The sequence below is a fragment of the Chanodichthys erythropterus genome, chromosome 13 (assembly GCF_024489055.1).
Source record: "Chanodichthys erythropterus isolate Z2021 chromosome 13, ASM2448905v1, whole genome shotgun sequence".
In the NCBI taxonomy this organism is placed as follows: domain Eukaryota; kingdom Metazoa; phylum Chordata; class Actinopteri; order Cypriniformes; family Xenocyprididae; genus Chanodichthys; species Chanodichthys erythropterus.
The window spans coordinates 9,671,481-9,691,111 of record NC_090233.1 but is presented as its reverse complement, the minus strand read 5'-3'; the positions used below and the strand labels follow the sequence as shown (position 1 = coordinate 9,691,111).

Here is a 19,631-nt window from a genome sequence, read left to right as displayed (position 1 = left end):
ACAACTGGTTTTCTAAACAGTCTCATATGACCCAGATGGGATTCGAACCCACAATCCTCAGCTCCGAAGGCTGATGCCTTATCCATTAGGCCACTGGGCCACAACTGCTCACAACATAATTAGTACTGCGGCACTAGAATATTACTTTCATAGCGTTGCATAATATTTTCAAAAAGTGGTACTCTTTAATAAAGTTTTTGATGAGCAAGATGTGAGTCAATCACACATTACTTAGACTCTGTACACGAATCCTCACAGCAAGTATAAATCAAAAATCAGAGAATGCTAAAACTCACACAACTGGTTTTCGGCACAGTCTCAGATGACCCAGATGGGACTCAAACCCACAATCCTCAGCTCTGAAGGCTGATGCCTTTTCCATTAGGCCACTGGGCCACAATTGCAAGTCACATAATTAGTACTGCGGCACTAGAATATTACTTTCATAGCATTACATAAAAAGATATGACTTGTCTGCACAGTCTCAGATGACCCAGATGGGACTCAAACCCACAATCCTCAGCTTATCCATTAGGCCACTGGGCCACAACTGCAAGTTTTCTGAATTGGTACTGCTGCACTAGAATATTACTTTCATAGTGTTACATAATATTTTAAAAAAGTAGCACTCTTGAAGAAGGTTCTTGATGAGCAAGATGTGAGTCAATCGCACAATACTTAGCTCCAAAGTCTGGTCCCGCACATACAATTTCTCTAGAGCAGATCTGATGTATTAGAGTAGTTCTGTCATTCCAACGACTTAGCATTACATTGTAGGCACTGCCCAAGAAGAAGAACCTTTTATGCCACCCAGATATGACTCAAACCCACAATACACTTTTAGAAGAAATGTATTTCTTGGAAATCATTTTAAAGTTCAATCAGAGACAATGATGTGTAACTTAGGCACTGTACACAAATCCTCACAGAAAGTATCAATTAAAGATTGGAAACCTCACACAACTGCTTTTCTGCACAGTCTCAGATGACCCAGACGGGACTCGAACCCACAATCCTCAGCTCCGAAGGCTGATGCCTTTTCCATTAGGCCACTGGGCCACAACTGTACACAACATAATTAGTACTGCGCCACTAGAAAATTACTTTCATAGCGTTGCATAATATTTTCAAAAAGTGGTACTCTTTAATAAAGTTTTTGATGAGCAAGATGTGAGTCAATCGCACAATACTTAAACTCTGTATACGAATACTCACAGCAAGTATAAATCAAAAATCAAAGAATGCTAAAACTCACACATCTGGTTTTCTGCACAGTCTCAGATGACCCAGATGACCCAGATGGGACTCGAACCCACAATACTCAGCTCTGAAGGCTGATGCCTTATCAATTAGGCCACTGGGCCACATTTGCAAATAACATAATTTGTACTGCGACACTAAAATATTACTTTCATAGCGTTACATAATATTTTTAAAAAGTGGTACTCTTTAAGAAAGTTTTTGATGAGCAAGATGTGAGTCAATCGCACAATACTTAGCTCCAAAGTCTGGTCCCACACATGCAATTTCTCTAGAGCAGATCTGATGTATTAGAGTAGTACTGTCATTCCAACCACTTAGCATTACATAGTAGGCACTCCCCAAGAAGAAGAATCTTTTATGCCACCCAGATATGACTCAAAGCCACAAAACACTTTTAGAAGAAAGGTATTTCTTGGAAATCATTTTAAAGTTCAATCAGAGACAATGATGTGTAACTTAGGCACCGCACAGAAATCCTCACAGAAAGTATCAATTAAAGATTGGAGACCTCACACAACTGCTTTTCTGCACAGTCTCAGATGACCCAGATGGGACTCGAACCCACAATCCTCAGCTCCGAAGGCTGATGCCTTATCCATTAGGCCACTGGGCCACAACTGCAGCCAGTCTAATTAGTACTGCGGCACTAGAATATTACTTTCATAGCGTTACATAATATTTTTAAAAAGTGGTACTCTTTAAGAAAGTTTTTGATGAGCAAGATGTGAGTCAATCGCACAATAATTAAACTCTGTACACGAATCCTCACAGCAAGTATAAATCAAAAATAAAAGAATGCTAAAACTCACACAACTGGTTTTCTACACAGTCTCAGATGACCCAGATGGTATTCGAATCCACAATCCTCAGCTCCGAAGGCTGATGCCTTATCCCTTAGGCCACTGGGCCACAACTGCTCACAACATAATTAGTACTGCGGCACTAGAATATTACTTTCATAGCGTTGCATAATATTTTCAAAAAGTGGTACTCTTTAATAAAGTTTTTGATGAGCAAGATGTGAGTCAATCGCACATTACTTAGACTCTGTACACGAATCCTCACAGCAAGTATAAATCAAAAATCAGAGAATGCTAAAACTCACACAACTGGTTTTCGGCACAGTCTCAGATGACCCAGATTGGACTCAAACCCACAATCCTCAGCTCTGAAGGCTGATGCCTTTTCCATTAGGCCACTGGGCCACAATTGCAAGTCACATAATTAGTACTGCGGCACTAGAATATTACTTTCATAGCATTACATAAAAAGATATGACTTGTCTGCACAGTCTCAGATGACCCAGATGGGGTTCAAACCCACAATCCTCAGCTTATCCATTAGGCCACTGGGCCACAACTGCAAGTTTTCTGAATTGGTACTGCTGCACTAGAATATTACTTTCATAGTGTTACATAATATTTTAAAAAAGTAGCACTCTTGAAGAAGGTTCTTGATGAGCAAGATGTGAGTCAATCGCACAATACTTAGCTCCAAAGTCTGGTCCCGCACATACAATTTCTCTAGAGCAGATCTGATGTATTAGAGTAGTTCTGTCATTCCAACGACTTAGCATTACATTGTAGGCACTGCCCAAGAAGAAGAACCTTTTATGCCACCCAGATATGACTCAAACCCACAATACACTTTTAGAAGAAATGTATTTCTTGGAAATCATTTTAAAGTTCAATCAGAGACAATGATGTGTAACTTAGGCACTGTACACAAATCCTCACAGAAAGTATCAATTAAAGATTGGAAACCTCACACAACTGCTTTTCTGCACAGTCTCAGATGACCCAGATGGGATTCGAACCCACAATCCTCAGCTCCGAAGGCTGATGCTTTTTCCATTAGGCCACTGGGTCACAATTGCAAATCACATAATTAGTACTGCGACACTAGAATATCACTTTCATAGCGTTACATAAAAAGATATGACTAATCTGCACAGTCTCAGATGACCCAGATGGGACTCAAACCCACAATCCTCAGCTTATCCATTAGGCCACTGGGCCACAACTGCAAGCAACGTAATTAGTACTGCGGCACTAGAATATTACTTTCATAGCGTTACATAATATTTTTAAAAAGTGGTACTCTTTAAGAAAGTTTTTGATTAGCAAGATGTGAGTCAATCGCACAGTACTTAGCTCCAAAGTCTGGTCCCGCAAATGCAATTTCTCTAGAGCAGATCTCATGTATTAGAGTAGTACTGTCTTTCCAACCACTTAGCATTACATTGTAGGCACTCCCCAAGAAGAAGAATCTTTTATGCCACCCAGATATGACTCAAAGCCACAAAACACTTTTAGAAGAAAGGTATTTCTTGGAAATCATTTTAAAGTTCAATCAGAGACAATGTTGTGTAACTTAGGCACCGCACAGAAATCCTCACAGAAAGTATGAATTGAAGATTGGAGACCTCACACAACTGCTTTTCTGCACAGTCTCAGATGACCCAGATGGGACTCGAACCCACAATCCTCAGCTCCGAAGGCTGATGCCTTATCCATTAGGCCACTGGGCCACAACTGCACACAACATAATTAGTACTGCGGGACTAGAATATTACTTTCATATCGTTGCATAATATTTTTAAAAAGTGGTACTCTTTAATAAAGTTTTTGATGAGCAAGATGTGAGTCAATTGCACATTACTTAGACTCTGTACACGAATCCTCACAGCAAGTATAAATCAAAATTCAGAGAATGCTAAAACTCACACAACTGGTTTTCAGCACAGTCTCAGATGACCCAGATGGGACTCGAACCCACAATCCTCAGCTCCGAAGGCTGATGCCTTATCCATTAGGCCACTGGGCCACAATTGCAAGTCGCATAATTAGTACTGAGGCACTAAAATATTACTTTCATAGCGTTACATAATATTTTTAAAAAGTGGTACTCTTTAAGAAAGTTTTTGATGAGCAAGATGTGAGTCAATCGCACAATACTTAGCTCAAAAGTCTGGTCCCGCAAATGCAATTTCTCTAGAGCAGATCTGATGTATTAGAGTAGTACTGTCATTCCAACCACTTAGCATTACATTGTAGGCACTCCCCAAGAAGAAGAATCTTTTATGCAACCCAGATATGACTCAAAGCCACAGTACACTTTTAGAAGAAAGGTATTTCTTGGAAATCATTTTAAAGTTCAATCAGACACAATGATGTGTAACTTAGGCACCGCACACAAATCCTCACAGAAAGTATCAATTAAAGATTGGAGACCTCACACAACTGCTTTTCTGCACAGTCTCAGATGACCCAGATGGGACTCTAACCCACAATCCTCAGCTCCGAAGGCTGATGCCTTATCCATTGGGCCACTGGGTCACAATTGCAAGTCACATAATTAGTACTGCGGCACTAGAATATCACTTTCATAGCGTTACATAAAAAGATAGGACTTGTCTGCACAGTCTCAGATAGGACTTGTCTGCACAGTCTCAGATGACCCAGATGGGACTCAAACCCACAATCCTCAGCTTATCCATTAGGCCACTGAGCCACAACTGCAAGTTTTTTGAATTGGCACTGCTGCACTAGAATATTACTTTTATAGTGTTACATAATATTTAAAAAAAGTAGCACTCTTGAAGAAGGTTCTTGATGAGCAAGATGTGAGTCAATCGCACAGTACTTAGACTCTGTACACGAATCCTCACAGCAAGTATAAATCAAAAATCAGAGAATGCTAAAACTCACACAACTAGTTTTCTGCACAGTTTCAGATGCCCAGATGGGACTCAAACCCACAACCCTCAGCTATGAAGGCTGATGCCTTATCCATTAGGCCACTGGGCCACAACTGCATGCAACATAATTAGTACTGCGGGACTAGAATATTACTTTCATAGCGTTGCATAATATATTTCAAAAGTGGTACTCTTTAATAAAGTTTTTGATGAGCAAGATGTGAGTCAATCGCACAATACTTAGCTCCAAAGTCTGGTCCCGCACATACAATTTCTCTAGAGCAGATCTGATGTATTAGAGTAGTTCTGTCATTCCAACGACTTAGCATTACATTGTAGGCACTGCCCAAGAAGAAGAACCTTTTATGCCATCCAGATATGACTCAAACCCACAATACACTTTTAAAAGAAAGGTATTTCTTGGAAATCATTTTAAAGTTCAATCGGAGACAATGATGTGTAACTTAGGCACTGTACACAAATCCTCACAGAAAGTATCAATTAAAGATTGGAGACCTCACACAACTGCTTTTCTGCACAGTCTCAGATGACCCAGATGGGACTCGAACCCACAATCCTCAGCTACGAAGGCTGATGCCTTATCCATTAGGCCACTGGGCCACAATTGCAAGTCACATAATTAGTACTGCGGCACTAAAATATCACTTTCATAGTGTTACATAATATTTTTAAAAAGTGGTACTCTTTAAGAAAGTTTTTGGTGAGCAAGATGTGAGTCAATCGCACAATACTTAGTTCAAAAGTCTGGTCCCGCAAATGCAATTTCTCTAGAGCAGATCTGATGTATTAGAGTAGTACTGTCATTCCAACCACTTAGCATTACATTGTAGGCACTCCCCAAGAAGAAGAATCTTTTATGCCACCCAGATATGACTCAAAGCCACAATACACTTTTAGAAGAAAGGTATTTCTTGGAAATCATTTTAAAGTTCATTCAGAGAGTTTGATTGTCTCTGATTTAAAGTTCAATCAGAGACAATGATGTGAAACTTAGGCACCGCACACAAATCCTCACAGAAAGTATCAATTAAACATTGGAGACCTCACACAACTGCTTTTCTGCACAGTCTCAGATGACCCAGATGGGACTCGACCCCACAATCCTCAGCTCTGAAGGCTGATGCCTTATCCATTAGGCCACTGGGCCACAACTGCACGCAGCCTAATTAGTACTGCGGCACTAGAATATTACTTTCATAGCGTTACATAATATTTTTAAAAAGTGGTACTCTTTAAGAAAGTTTTTGATGAGCAAGATGTGAGTCAATCGCACAGTACTTAGCTCCAAATTCTGGTCCCGCAAATGCAATTTCTCTAGAGCAGATCTGATTTATTAGAGTAGTACTGTCATTCCAACCACTTAGCATTACATTGTAGGCACTCCCCAAGAAGAAGAATCTTTTATGCCACCCAGATATGACTCAAAGCCACAAAACACTTTTAGAAGAAAGGTATTTCTTGGAAATCATTTTAAAGTTCAATCAGAGACAATGTTGTATAACTTAGGCAACGCACAGAAATCCTCACAGAAAGTATCAATTAAAGATTGGAGACCTCACACAACTGCTTTTCTGCACAGTCTCAGATGACCCACATGGGACTCGAACCCACAATCCTCAGCTCCAAAGGCCAGCTGCCGAAGGATAGTCCGACAATATGGGGCAGATGTTGAACAATGTTGAACGTCACAGCCAATCACGTCGAAGCGCTATAACATTTGCAGCCAATCAGAGAGCGCCATTCTCAACATTTTCTTGACATTTTCGACATTTGACCAATCAGAGTAGACGGAAATGTCGAGCGCGCGTTTACGCTTATCACCGCTAGGTGGGTTCAGGAAGCTAGCCAGATGTCAATCAAGTTTCCGAACTGAGCCGAAGGTGTACGAAGTAAGGACATAATCCTCAGGGGGAGTGTCAGAGGTCAAAAAAGTTCAGTAGACGAGCATCACTGCCACGGAGGTCAGCATCATATTCACGGAGGACATCTAAGTATTTTATATAAAACACATATTACGGACAACGGGTAAGAACGCATAATTTAATTGCATATTTGAATATGATGTGTTGTGGGTTTTTTTAAGAAATCATTTTGGGTTTTTTTTGATCAAAACGGTTAAACCTAAGGCCAAAAAAAAAAAAGATGTCTGGCAAAAAATCCCATAAAGCCATGTCGGACGCTGAATGGATTTCACGTCTAAAAAAGTTTGCCAGCACAGGAGTTTGGCCTTCAAATGAAGGAAACAGGCCAGCTCCTCGACAGAAAAAGTGGCACGACATATATCAAAAGGTGAGTGTATACTTTTGTTATTTCTGCATGATAGAAACGACTTTAGTGTTTGTTGACTTGCATAATTGAACATTAGATTTGTTTGTTTAATGTATTACATAACAGAACAACTTATTAGTTGTTGTATGTACCTGATCTCATTCATTAGAACAGTGCACTGTGACTAATGGTTAACACCAATATAAACCAGGTGTCATTATTATTTATAGATATTCATGTAGATAATAAAGCAGGTATTTGAGATTTATGTAATTTTGTAAAAAAAAAACCTACATTAAAGACATTTTGTTTTGCACTGTGAGATTCAGAGATTTGAGACAGCGGGGGTGGGGATGTTGAGTGAAAGGAGGGCTTGAAGGTGTGAAATGTTCCTCTCCTTCATTTAATGGAGGACACAAACACACTCACTCTTTCTCTCTAATTTTACAGTTTGTATCTCCCCTTTAAAGAACATGAATAAAAATTAATATGACACACATACAGGAAAATTTATTTGCCATTCCTATTTAGTTTTTTTCAATTGCTTACACACATTTTCAAAACTGTGGCTCTTTTTTCAAAACTTTACACACAAATCTCTTGCAAAATGAAGCACTGCATTCAAAATATCACAAACACATCTCAAAAGCAAACATTTGTCTTACGTTGCAAACACCTTTGCCATGATATTCAAGCAAGATTGAAAGCAAACGATTTATTTTTTACTGTAGTATCTGTGGTTGTGAATACAGTATTACACAGTACGAAAGAAAAGAAATACATCAACTATGTGTAGTTGGACAGAAACAATGGTTGTGTTTAAAAAAAGGAAATCAAGATACTTCCTGTTAGATTTTTGTGTGTTACATAGAGAATTGTGTGTTGTGTTTTACAAAAAGTGTTTTATGATATTGAAAACTGAGTCGAAGGCCGAGAATTAGTGTATGGTTTTTCAGATTTGGTGTGTGGTTCTGGTGTTTGAGTGTCAGGTTTCAGAAATTGTGTGACAAGTAAGGATTTTGTGTGTAAACAGTTGAAAAAAACTAGTTCGAAATTCCTGTATTGTGTATTACATGTGTCGTGATATTTACAGATCGAAAAATGTCCGATGCAGTCTCGCGGCCAGACGACCTTGCTTGGAGCGGTCCCAAAGTGTGTGTGTGGTTTTCACACTCAAAAGGTAACAATGTGAAGATGTTGCTAGTATTTTTTTTTTTAAATAACTTGCTGAACAAATGTTTCTCGTTCAAAAATGATTGTAGCCTGTGTATTTTTGTGGTTGTCTTTAGCAGGCACAAGCACCGAAGGCTGTGGAACAACAGTCTGCTGCTACAGGACCAGCACCGGAGGTCATGGAGCAGAGTCAGCCTCAGCTTCAGCCTGAGTCCCGGCCTACTGCATCGGTGACATCTAAAATGATTCCAAGTTTGTCAATGGTAATAACATTTTTTTTAAGAATTGCAATTTTAATATAAGTTTTGAAGTATAAAAGTCTTAAGTTCAGTTGAAATTGAATGAAGTACTGGAAGTAAAAAGCTGAGATGGCTGGTATGTTTTTATGGCTACCTGCCAATTGTCACACCTTGTACAAGGGCAGCTGTAGTCTGTTCAATGTCTCAGATGGGTTTAGTCATATAATCCAGTAAAATTATAAAGGAACAATGTAACCTATGTGATCTCTTTCTTCTCTGGGCTCTGCTCTTGGATTCTTCTCTTTCTCTCTAATTGCTCTCTGCCTTCATGGGTAAAGGACACTCACATCCTTCATGGCATCTTTCTTGATCTTTATCAACTGGCTATTAAAGCTGTTTTCTCTCTTTCATTCTGTATCTCTCAGGTAACATTCCACTTATGCACAATGAATTATACATGTATTATTACTTCAGTCATCAAGCATCTACTTTGTAGCTATTTCAAGTGTAACCTTAATTACTGTTAATAAATGTTTTTTTCTTACAATGTGCAAACTAGTTTTGATTTTATGTCATTTTAAAAAGGTACATTTTCAATTACAATATACTCACCGTCTAGTAATGCCTTCCCACACATTTTTCTGTTCAAAATTATTTCAATCTGTGTAAGTAACGGGGTGGTAATACACACGCAATACAATGTACAAAAAAAAAACGTACAGCAAGAAATTAATTCCTTTAGTTAAACAATAAAATATAGTTAATAGATATTTAGATATTTTCAACAAGGAACAATAGATATTTTCTCATTTACAAAAAATGTACATCAATTTATTTGTTATTGTGCTGTTACAACACATTTTTCTTTTTATTGAAATTGTTTTGCCCTATTTTAGTTCACCAAGCCAAGATTCGGTGGGTCCCACATTGCTGCAGCAAAGCCAAATCTAACTGTGGCTAGGAGACCATCTCAGGTTGATGGCCAACCCAGCGCAGCAGTGTCCAGTGCCCCAATACCAACCACCACTGTCTCTGTAAGTATACTGGCACAATCCACATTGCATTCTATGAAGACACATTCCACTACTGTGAACTTTTTAGAAACATATTCCAGGAAATCTTACCATAATGAAGTAAGAGCAATACTATACAGTAATATATAATGTTTTAATTAAACATATTTTATATACAGTACTGCTCAAAGGTTGGTGGGGTCAGTATTTTTTTTTTAAAGAAATTGACACTTTTATTCAGCAATGATGTATTAAATGCATCTGAAAACAGATTCAAATAAGCAGCAGTTTTAAAATTGCAATATTATTTCCCAGTATTCCTACTTTTGACTGTATTTTAATCTTCTTTCAAAATCAAAAAATCTTACTGCCCCCAGACTTTTGAACAGTACTGTATAATTTAATCTAGGATGAGTTAAAATTATTGGACACTTATGTTTGACTGTTTCTCTTGTTATACACTGTGTGCAGAATTATTAGGCACATTGATTTTTTGATCATATTTTTTTTCCAAACACATTTTACCAATTCCTATCCACATCAATCTTAATTACTACTATTAATATTGTTTTTAATCATTTATAAGTGATATATAATTATTCATGAAGGCTGGAAATGAAAAATGCCCTATATTCAGGTGTGCAGAATTATTAGGCAGGTTTTCCTTTACAGGCAAAAAGAGCCAAAAAAAGAGATTTAACTCAAAAATGATGAAATACTCATGAGAAGGATGCAATACTAATGCAATACTAGAAATTGCAAAGTTAAAGCATGACCAAGGGACAGCAAAATGCTCATTGGGTCAGCGGGGTCATACAAAAACAGGTGGAGCAGAAAAGAATCATGTTAACTGCAAAATAATTAAGAATTAAGATGAAGAATTAAGTGTGAAACCATCAGGAACCCTTTAGTCTCCAGCGCCACCATTTTCCAGAACTGCAACCTACCTGGAGTCTCCAGAAGTGTGAGGTGTCAGGGTCTCAGAGACTTAGGTTAGCTAAAGAATCCTAAAAAGCGACCTGCTCTTAATAAGAATCACAAGCTGAAGTGTTATAAAGTACATGAAGACTGGGTTTTTATAGGCCTTATAGACAGACAGCTTGAGAGTGACTCCTGAAGGACCAGTACCACATCCTCTTGTACCACTGTTTGAAGAATTTATCTTCCAGAATCTGGGATTAAGTTTTGGAAGATCATTTTTAGTCCATCTCTGCAAGACGGACATTTCAGGATAAGAGATGGACTAAAAGTGAACTCCCACACCTTACTGCCAGATTCTGGAAGATAAATTCTTCAAGAACAAATAAATATCACTTATAAATGATTAAAAACAATATTAATAGTAGTTATTAATATTGATGTGGATTGGAATTGGTAAAATGTGCTTGGAAAAAAAATATGATCAGAAAATCAACTTGCCTAATAATTCTGCACACAGTGTATATACAGAGATGGGCGTAAATACATGGAAATGTATTTAAAATACAAAATACTGTGTGGGAAAATGTATTTAAATACAAATACAGTATTTTGTATTTTGAAAATACACAAAATACATGTGAAATTGAAGATTCAGTGCAGGTATCCCTATTAGGCTGAAATCTATCTGGGCCTATTCTGAATGCCAAAAAGCATTTAGATGTGTGCAACTACTCAGAAACTTTCGTTTTAATTTTATATACCTCTTCCCTTCCCCTGCCCTGTAGGAAATAAAAAACTACAAAAAAAAAAAAACTAATTTTTAACTTTTATTATGTTTTATCACCATCATTAAAAGCCAATGTGAAAATGTGTAATTTGTTAAGCTAATTATAAATAGTCACAGTGAATTAAGAAACTAAACTACATAGGCCTACTGACTTTTAATTCCTTACCTCATTTCTGCACTCTCTGTCATTCTCTCTCTGTCATTCTCTCTCTCTCTCTTTCTTAAGTGCTTGCTTCCTTGCTGGTAATTACAAATAAACTTATGTAGTGCAAAATAGCAGCCATTTATATATTCTTACTTCTGACAAGGTTACAATGTAGTCTATTACTTATGGTGAATAATAATGTGAATAATTTTAATAAAATAAGTGAGATCATACAAAATGCATGTTATTTTTTGTTTAGTACTGTCCTGAGTAAGATATTTTACATAGAAGATGTTTGCGTTTAGTTCACGAGACAAAACAATAGCTGAATTTATTAAAATAACCCCATTCAAAAGTATGTGAACCATTGATTCTCAATACTGTGTGTGGTTACCTGATGATCCACGACTGTTTGTGTGTTTTGTGATGGTTGTTCATGAGTCTCTTGTTTGTCCTGAGCAGTTAAACTGAGCTCTGTTCTTCAGAAAAATCCTCCAGCTCCTGCAGATTCATCAGTTTTCAAGCATTTTTGCATATTTGAACCCTTTCCAGCAGTGACTGAATGATTTTGAGATTCGTCTTTTCACACTGAGGACAACTGAGGGACTCAAACTCAACTATTAAAAAAGGTTCAAACATTCACTGATGCTCCAGAAGGAAACACGATGCATTAAGAGCCGAGGGGTGAAAACTTTTGAATTCAAATATCAAGGTAAATTGTACTTAATTTTTCTGCCAGGAAACATGCAAGTATCTTCTGTTGGTTCTGAAGGGCAGTACTAAATGAAAAACAATGATATTTAAAAAAAATAAGAAAAACTGTGACATCTTCATCCTGTTCAAAAGTTTTCACCCCTCGGCTCTTAATGCATCGTGTTTCCTTCTGGAGCATCAGTGAATGTTTGAACCTTTTTTAATAGTTGAGTTTGAGTCCCTCAGTTGTCCTCAGTGTGAGAAGATGAATCTCAAAATCATTCAGTCACTGCTGGAAAGGGTTCAAATATGCAAAAATGCTTGAAAACTGATGAATCTGTAGGAGCTGGAGGATTTTTCTGAAGAACAGAGCTCAGTTTAACTGCTCAGAACAAACAAGAGACTCATGAACAACCATCACAAAACACACAAACAGTCGTGGATCATCAGGTAACCACACACAGTATTGAGAATCAATGGTTCACAAACTTATGAATGGGGTTATTTTAATAAATTCAGCTATTGTTTTGTCTTGTGAACTAAATGTAAACATCTTTTATGTAAAACATCTTACTCAGGACAGTACTAAACAAAAAATAACATGCATTTTGTATGATCTCACTTATTTTATTAAAATTATTCACATTTTATTATTATATTATTCACAAGTGGTTCACATACTTTTTCATGCCACTGTAGCAAAGAATAGGGATGGGTGATATGACCAAAATCTTAATTTTATTTCACAGTAACAATATATGGCATGGTTTCACAATTATCAATATCAGTTTTGATACCACAGCAAAAACTGAATTTCAAACTCTTTTGATGCTTTTTTTTACGCAAGTAGTATAGTAACTTTTATATTTATTTAATGTAAAGTTTATTTGTTTCTGTATACATAATTAGAAAATATAAAGTTTATCTAAAATAAAAAATGTTTTAATTAGAAATCACTTTTTTTTGGTGAACGATAAAACTAAAAGTGTAGTGTATCTTTCATCATTGTCATCACAAATGCACACAATCACTACACTAAACTGATGGAGACAGACAATGATTAACCTAATTATTTCGTCTCTACATAAACAAACATTTGCCTAGATGGGTAAACACAATCACAATTTGGAAATGTGTCCAGTTACATTTTCATAAAGCACCATGTTCAAAATTTAAAATGATTACATTTACAAAATGAGCCTGCATAGCCAAAATAATGAATAAAGTAATGGTCGGTGTTTAATACAATCGTTAATTTAAATAAATAATTAATGAATTAAAAAACATATATAACACAGTATTGTTCAATTTAGTGTTATACATATGTTATCATATTAATATGTTTTGTTCTAATGTCTCAAGTCACAATTTCAAGTTTACTGGGTTTAACTTGATTATTTGGTTAGGGTTTAAGAAGTGTACTAAAAAACTTTTTCACATGTGTTGTCAAAATGACCCACAACCTAATCAGTTTACATGTGAAGAAATCCATTTATTCACAAACTTCTCACGAGACGAGTGTTTGACATAGTATAAGAGGTGTTTGACAAATTATTCGGCATATCGTTTCAAATTATTCGGGGCGTGTCTGGTCTGAACTAGTTGATGCATGAAAACAACACCCTGATAAAGAGGTTGACTGTCTCAAAGTATTTTGAGTATTTTGAAAATACAAAAATACTCATATTACAGTTTTTTACGATTGCTTAAGCACAATTTTGAAATCAGGGCCCGGTTTGTCAAAACACTACACACAATTAACACAACCCTACACCAAAGTAGCACAACACTTCAGATCATTTGCAAAATGAAACACTTCATTCAAAACTTCACATTAATTTAACAAAACCCAACTTTGACACCGTATGGAACACACATGGTTCATTCAGATTCTGTTTGATTAATTTATTTACACACTGCTGTGCTCAATCTTAAACACTTGTAACTTTTATACTTTTCTAATTATATAGTCTGGGTTTGATTTTTTTCAGAGATATTGTTAGAGTAAAGTACATGAATATATATATATATATATATATATATATATAGATATATATATATATATATATATATATATATATATACAAAAACAAACAGATCAGTACTGCACATATTTATTTCTCACCACATTGTAAAACCATTCAATACATCCATGCCTTTCCAAAGGTTATATTTTGCACTGAAAATCAGAACATATTCTAAATACAATATATTACACGAGCAAAATAATTTGTGGAGACAAAACAAAGCATGATTTTAAATGAAAAAAAAAAAACACCTAAGCATCATCTCTTGAGCATCATCTGGCCATAGCACTTCATCCACATCACAGGCGATGTCCTCCCTCGTAAGACAGCAAGGGTAGGATCTTTTTGAAAGGTGAATCTATCCTTGCACAGATCCTGCATCAGTTCGGTCAGGCCTTCTCCATGGCTTGAATGAGGGATATCCTGATATAGGGCTGGAGATCTTAAACCTTCCACCACCATGCCAAAAAACAAAACAAAAAACTCCTCAATGGGTTTAAGGAAGGGACAGTATGGTGGAATGTATTGGAGTGAAAATTGTGGACGCTAATGAAACCAGTTTTGGACCAGAGCAGATAGGTGGAAATTTACATTGTCCCATATGACAATGTATCTCATCTGCTCTGCATCCATTTGGTCTTCTGCTGTGACGATTTTGTGCAGTCTGTCTAAAATGTGAATATGTGGGCCGTGTTGTAAGAGCCTAAGTTGGCATGCTGGTGGAGGACCACATTCTGCGTGATTGCAACATATATTGTGATGTTACCACTGCGTTGGCCCGGGACATTCAAAATGATGTTTCTCCCTCTCCCTCTTACTGCAACATTGCCTTCCATTTTGTTGAAGACACATAAACTCACCTTTTGCCTTTTTATAGTACTTATACCTGATTGTTGAGTTTATAGTTAAGCACCTAAGTGTCTGCACACCTGACGGCTGTGTTTGATCAGTTGGTTTATATGTGTGGTATTTTGGACAGCAGTGTCTTGAAGTGACATTATGTTAGATTTCTGTGTCTAATGTAGAGAAGTGTGTTTAGTGTTTTGCAAAACAATGTGTGTAGTGTTTTGCAAAAAGTGTGAGGCTGAAAATGTGCTTATAGTTGTGCAAATCTAGCATTGTGTTTTGCTCCTTGAGTGTAAGGTTTTGCTAATTGTGGGAAAAGTTTAATTTTAGTGTGTAAGCAATCGTAAAAAACTGTAAATGTATTTAAATACAAATTACATTTGATTTTTTTCCAAAGGCTTTAAAATACAAAATAGTATTTTGTATTTCAAATACGTATTTTAAATACACGTATCTGAAATACTGCCCATCCCTGTATATATATATATATATATATATAAACATCTATTATATTTCACTGCATGATTGTACAGACACAAGACCCTGGAGTTCCAGCCTCTCTCCCCAGAACCACTGCAGATGTGACAAGTCCTGCAGAGTCTTGCAGTACTGTCTCTGTAAGTAATTTCAAATTCTGTTTCAAAATTTGCATATTAACTGCCACAACTCACTAGTCACACAAAATAGCGCTAGCAGCTGACACGTTTAAAAAAATAGAACAAATTTATCAATTTTATCCTATTTCCCTGACATTTTGAATGTGATAACCAGTAGCTTCCTAAAACACTTTCAAGCTGAAAAACAACAACAAAGTAAAGTCATGTCAGTGCTTGGCTCCTCTAAGCATCAACTTGATATTATATTTAAAGAATTGTAAACAATTAATGGTTGTTAACATTCATATATTTAAAAATAAAGAGATATTGTTAGTAAAATGACAGAAGAGAAGCTTTCTTGCTGTTGATGTTTTATATATAACACTGGCTTTAAGAATATTTATGTCATTTCATTCCTTTTTGGATGACAGTAGTGGTTAATACAAAGTTACCAGTTTTATTGTAGCAACAATCACTGTTATACCAATGGTATTTTGGTGAAACTCATAATAACCACAACAATTTTATGTAAATAAAGCTCTTATTAAACAAATGACCTTGCTAGACTAAATGTTTTGTCTTTTTCCTTCACAGACTGCTCCTTCGGGGGCATTATTGCAAGCTTCATCTGCAGTTCGACTTCATCGTTTGTGGTCGGAGACATTGCCACCAGAGGATCACAAGTGGATTGCCAGCAGACTTTTTAAAATGGGGCCCAAGGGAAAACCAGAGCTTCGTGACAACCTACAGCTCTGGTATTACCCACCACAGCCAGCACTTACATACAATCAGGCTCCAGCTCCAGACAGATTTTTTTGTCATGCGCTTTTGCTGTGGATGCCATACAAGCTGTGGAGGGTCAAGGTTCTCTGTCCCAATCCTACCTGCGGACAGCATCAACTTACAGGAGGCGGTCTGCACAAAAGGGCACGGCAGGTTTTAGACATCGATAGGATGTACAACATGGTCACAGAAACCCTCATCTGTACCAAGTGTAAAGCCTCTCATGTGTCCTGGAGTCAGACTGTCCTGCAACAGCTGGATCTGGGCCATCGCTCTGAGTTTCGGGTCATCCTCACGCGGAAGTAAGTACACTTTCATTCCACATCCAGTTGATAGCCCATCATCACATATTTTTGCAAATGATTTACAAATCAAATATGTAAAATGTATGAATGTGTGGATTTTTCTTATCCTAAGGTATGCCTGTGAAATGCGGGTCATTCGGCTCCTGTGTGAGCGTGGACTAGGCAACAGTCCCACACGGGTCATCAAACAACTGCGTGAGAACCACAGCGAGGAGTGGCTGCAGCGTCTGGCCCGGTACACCACCCAGTGTGTGGACTTTCTCAATCGACCCGGGGTGTTGCCAATAAAATTCCAGGAACCCCCAGAGCCTACAGTGGTGCCAAGCTGCAAGTGGCTGCTCACAGTATACAGCCAAGACATCCTGACAAGGCTGGATGAAATCCATGCAAAGATAACATGTACATATGGATCAGTCTTAAAGATGGATTCCACTAAAAAGGTTAGCAGTGGATTTTTGTTAATTTATGCTATTTACTATTATATTACTTTCAGAGCATGAGTATCATACTCTACATGATGTGATGTTTCATTATACTGCATGCTTCCTGTCATCCACCGCAGATCACTAAGAAGCTGGCTGGGACGGCAAGGGGAACGGGACTCTGGCTTACCTCTGTTGGCAATGAGTTTGGTCAGGTGCTCATAAGTGTGCTGACAGCCCAGGAAGGAGCGGGACTGGACATGATGGTAGATGGCTTGGTGAAAAGGTACCAGCAGGCTGGTGTGGATCCACCTGCTGTTTTGTACGTGGACTGTGGCTGCTGCACTGAGGTGGGCGAGACCAAGCTGAAAACCAGGTTCAGAGGTTGGCCAGATCTCATGATACGCTTGGACATCTGGCATTTTATGCGCAGGTTTGCCTTGGGGTGTACAACTGATGCCCATCAGCTGTATCCCATCTTCATGTCACGGATGTCAGCGTGCATTTTTGAGTGGGATGCGGCTGATGTTGCTATGCTTCGCAAAGCAAAGAGAGAGCTGCTGATGTCCCAGGGTTGGCCTGCGCTGACAGATGAAGATGTCAACAAGCATCTTACCAGGGAGGAGCTGGCTCTCCATTGCCGGAGGAGGACCCATGGAGAGGAGACTACCATCCTTCTCTTTGAGCGGCTGCTTACAGAGCTCCTGAGCAGCAAGGGCAATGACTCCCTGGGTGTTCCTCTCCTGGACAGAGAAAGGATGGAGCACATCTGGAGTGTCCAGAAGAAGCACATCAAATGTATCCAAGACCCCCCTGGTGTTGTGCTCTATACAGAGACAGGGAGCTTAACCAAGGGAGGTGTGCTTCTGAAGACATACAGATGTGCCAGAGGCTCCACTTCTCTTGAGTCCTTTCATTTACACCTGAACCGTTTCATCCCAGGTATGTCTTGGTTACACACACTGTGCATGTGTAAAGAAAGAGTATTAAGTGTCTTTGTGTTTTTCATTAACACTCCCTAAACACTGTGTCTATTTATAGGGACCAGTGCCAACAGTCTGAACTTTCAGATTTATCTGTTGGAGGGACTACACAGGTGGAACCAGGACCGGGAGGCTGCTTCCCTGTCATCGGAGCCATCAGCTTTGCGCAGTTACACAGGAGAACTTGTTCACTGTGTGAACAGCAATTATGAAAAGCTGTTTGGCAGGAAAGTGGTCCCCACGTTTTGTCCCCCTGCACGTTACACTGGTAAGAGAATTTGTTATTGTTAATGAACATCTGTGTAATCTCAGTCTACCCAGGTGTAAAAAGTACACTTCTATAATGTACATAAAGTGCTCTATTTCTGCGCACTAACTTTGTACTTAATATACTAAAAAATGATTCTTTAGTACTAATTAAGATCATCTTAAGAACATCTAAGTGTACTCAACTGTGCTATTTTGAGACAGCATTAAATATGTGCTTTTAATATACTATCTCTGTATTTAAAAAATATATTTAGATACCACTTATAGTAGATTTGAACCCATAGTGTACTACAAGTGGTAACTAATTTTTAAATACAGAGATAGTATATTAAAAGCACATATTTAATGCTGTCTCAAAATAGCACAGTTGAGTACACTTAGATGTTCTTAAGATGATCTTAATTAGTACTAAAGAATCATTTTTAGTATATTAAGTACAAAATTAGTGCGCAAAAATAGAGCACTGTATGTAAATTATAGAAATGTACTTTTTTCACCTGGGTATATATTACAATTGACCGTATAAATTCTACTATATCATATTTGATATGCAAATTTCTAAAGGCCCATTAATTATCAACATGACCAAAACTTCTGGAAACATGCCCTCTGTCGTCTGATTGCTAGTCCATATTTTTATTATAATTGTACAATCTTCTACCTTCAGCTGGTGCTTCATGTGTCTTTTTGCTGTGAAATCTTTATTGATTTTCAGAGAGTAATTGTTAGAATAGATTTTATATTGTTAGTAATATTTGAGAAACATTTACTGGACTGAAGCAACTTAGGTTTACTTTATTAGAAAAATCATGTTACAAGTAAATAGCAAATATGATCATCAGGCTTTTGAGGAACATTTATTTGTATGTCTCTCAATCATCATTGTATTTAATTGTGTTTATTGTTTTTATTTCAGGTGAGCTCATTGGAGTGCAGTATCTGTTCCAGCAGACTGGTCAGGCACTGCAGGACATGAATCCAGACTCTGAGCAGACTGCAGAGCTCATTGAGGACCTCAGTGTGGAGGAGCGGGATGAAGATGAGGGCTTCTGTGACATCAGCGAGGATCACACCATAACAGATCCAGAGACTGTTCTGTCACCACCCTCCTCCACCCTGACACTGGGTTCTTCCACCCTGGTCACCAGCAGTGCCACCTGCATCCTGGGCTCCTCA

The 19,631-nt window shown here is 37.7% G+C and overlaps 4 non-coding genes across 4 annotated transcripts; all 4 read right to left on the bottom strand.

The window, feature by feature from the left end:
- Positions 1-27: 27 nt before the first annotated feature.
- Positions 28-100, bottom strand: trnar-ucg (transfer RNA arginine (anticodon UCG)). Its single transcript has one exon. It is a non-coding gene; the product is annotated as a tRNA-Arg (tRNA).
- A 1,703-nt stretch (positions 101-1,803) lies between these two features.
- Positions 1,804-1,876, bottom strand: trnar-ucg (transfer RNA arginine (anticodon UCG)). Its single transcript has one exon. It is a non-coding gene; the product is annotated as a tRNA-Arg (tRNA).
- Positions 1,877-3,720: 1,844 nt separating this feature from the next.
- trnar-ucg (transfer RNA arginine (anticodon UCG)) lies at positions 3,721-3,793 on the bottom strand. The gene has a single exon. It is a non-coding gene; the product is annotated as a tRNA-Arg (tRNA).
- Positions 3,794-4,016: 223 nt separating this feature from the next.
- Positions 4,017-4,089, bottom strand: trnar-ucg (transfer RNA arginine (anticodon UCG)). Its single transcript has one exon. It is a non-coding gene; the product is annotated as a tRNA-Arg (tRNA).
- Between the last annotated feature and the right edge of the window lie 15,542 nt (positions 4,090-19,631).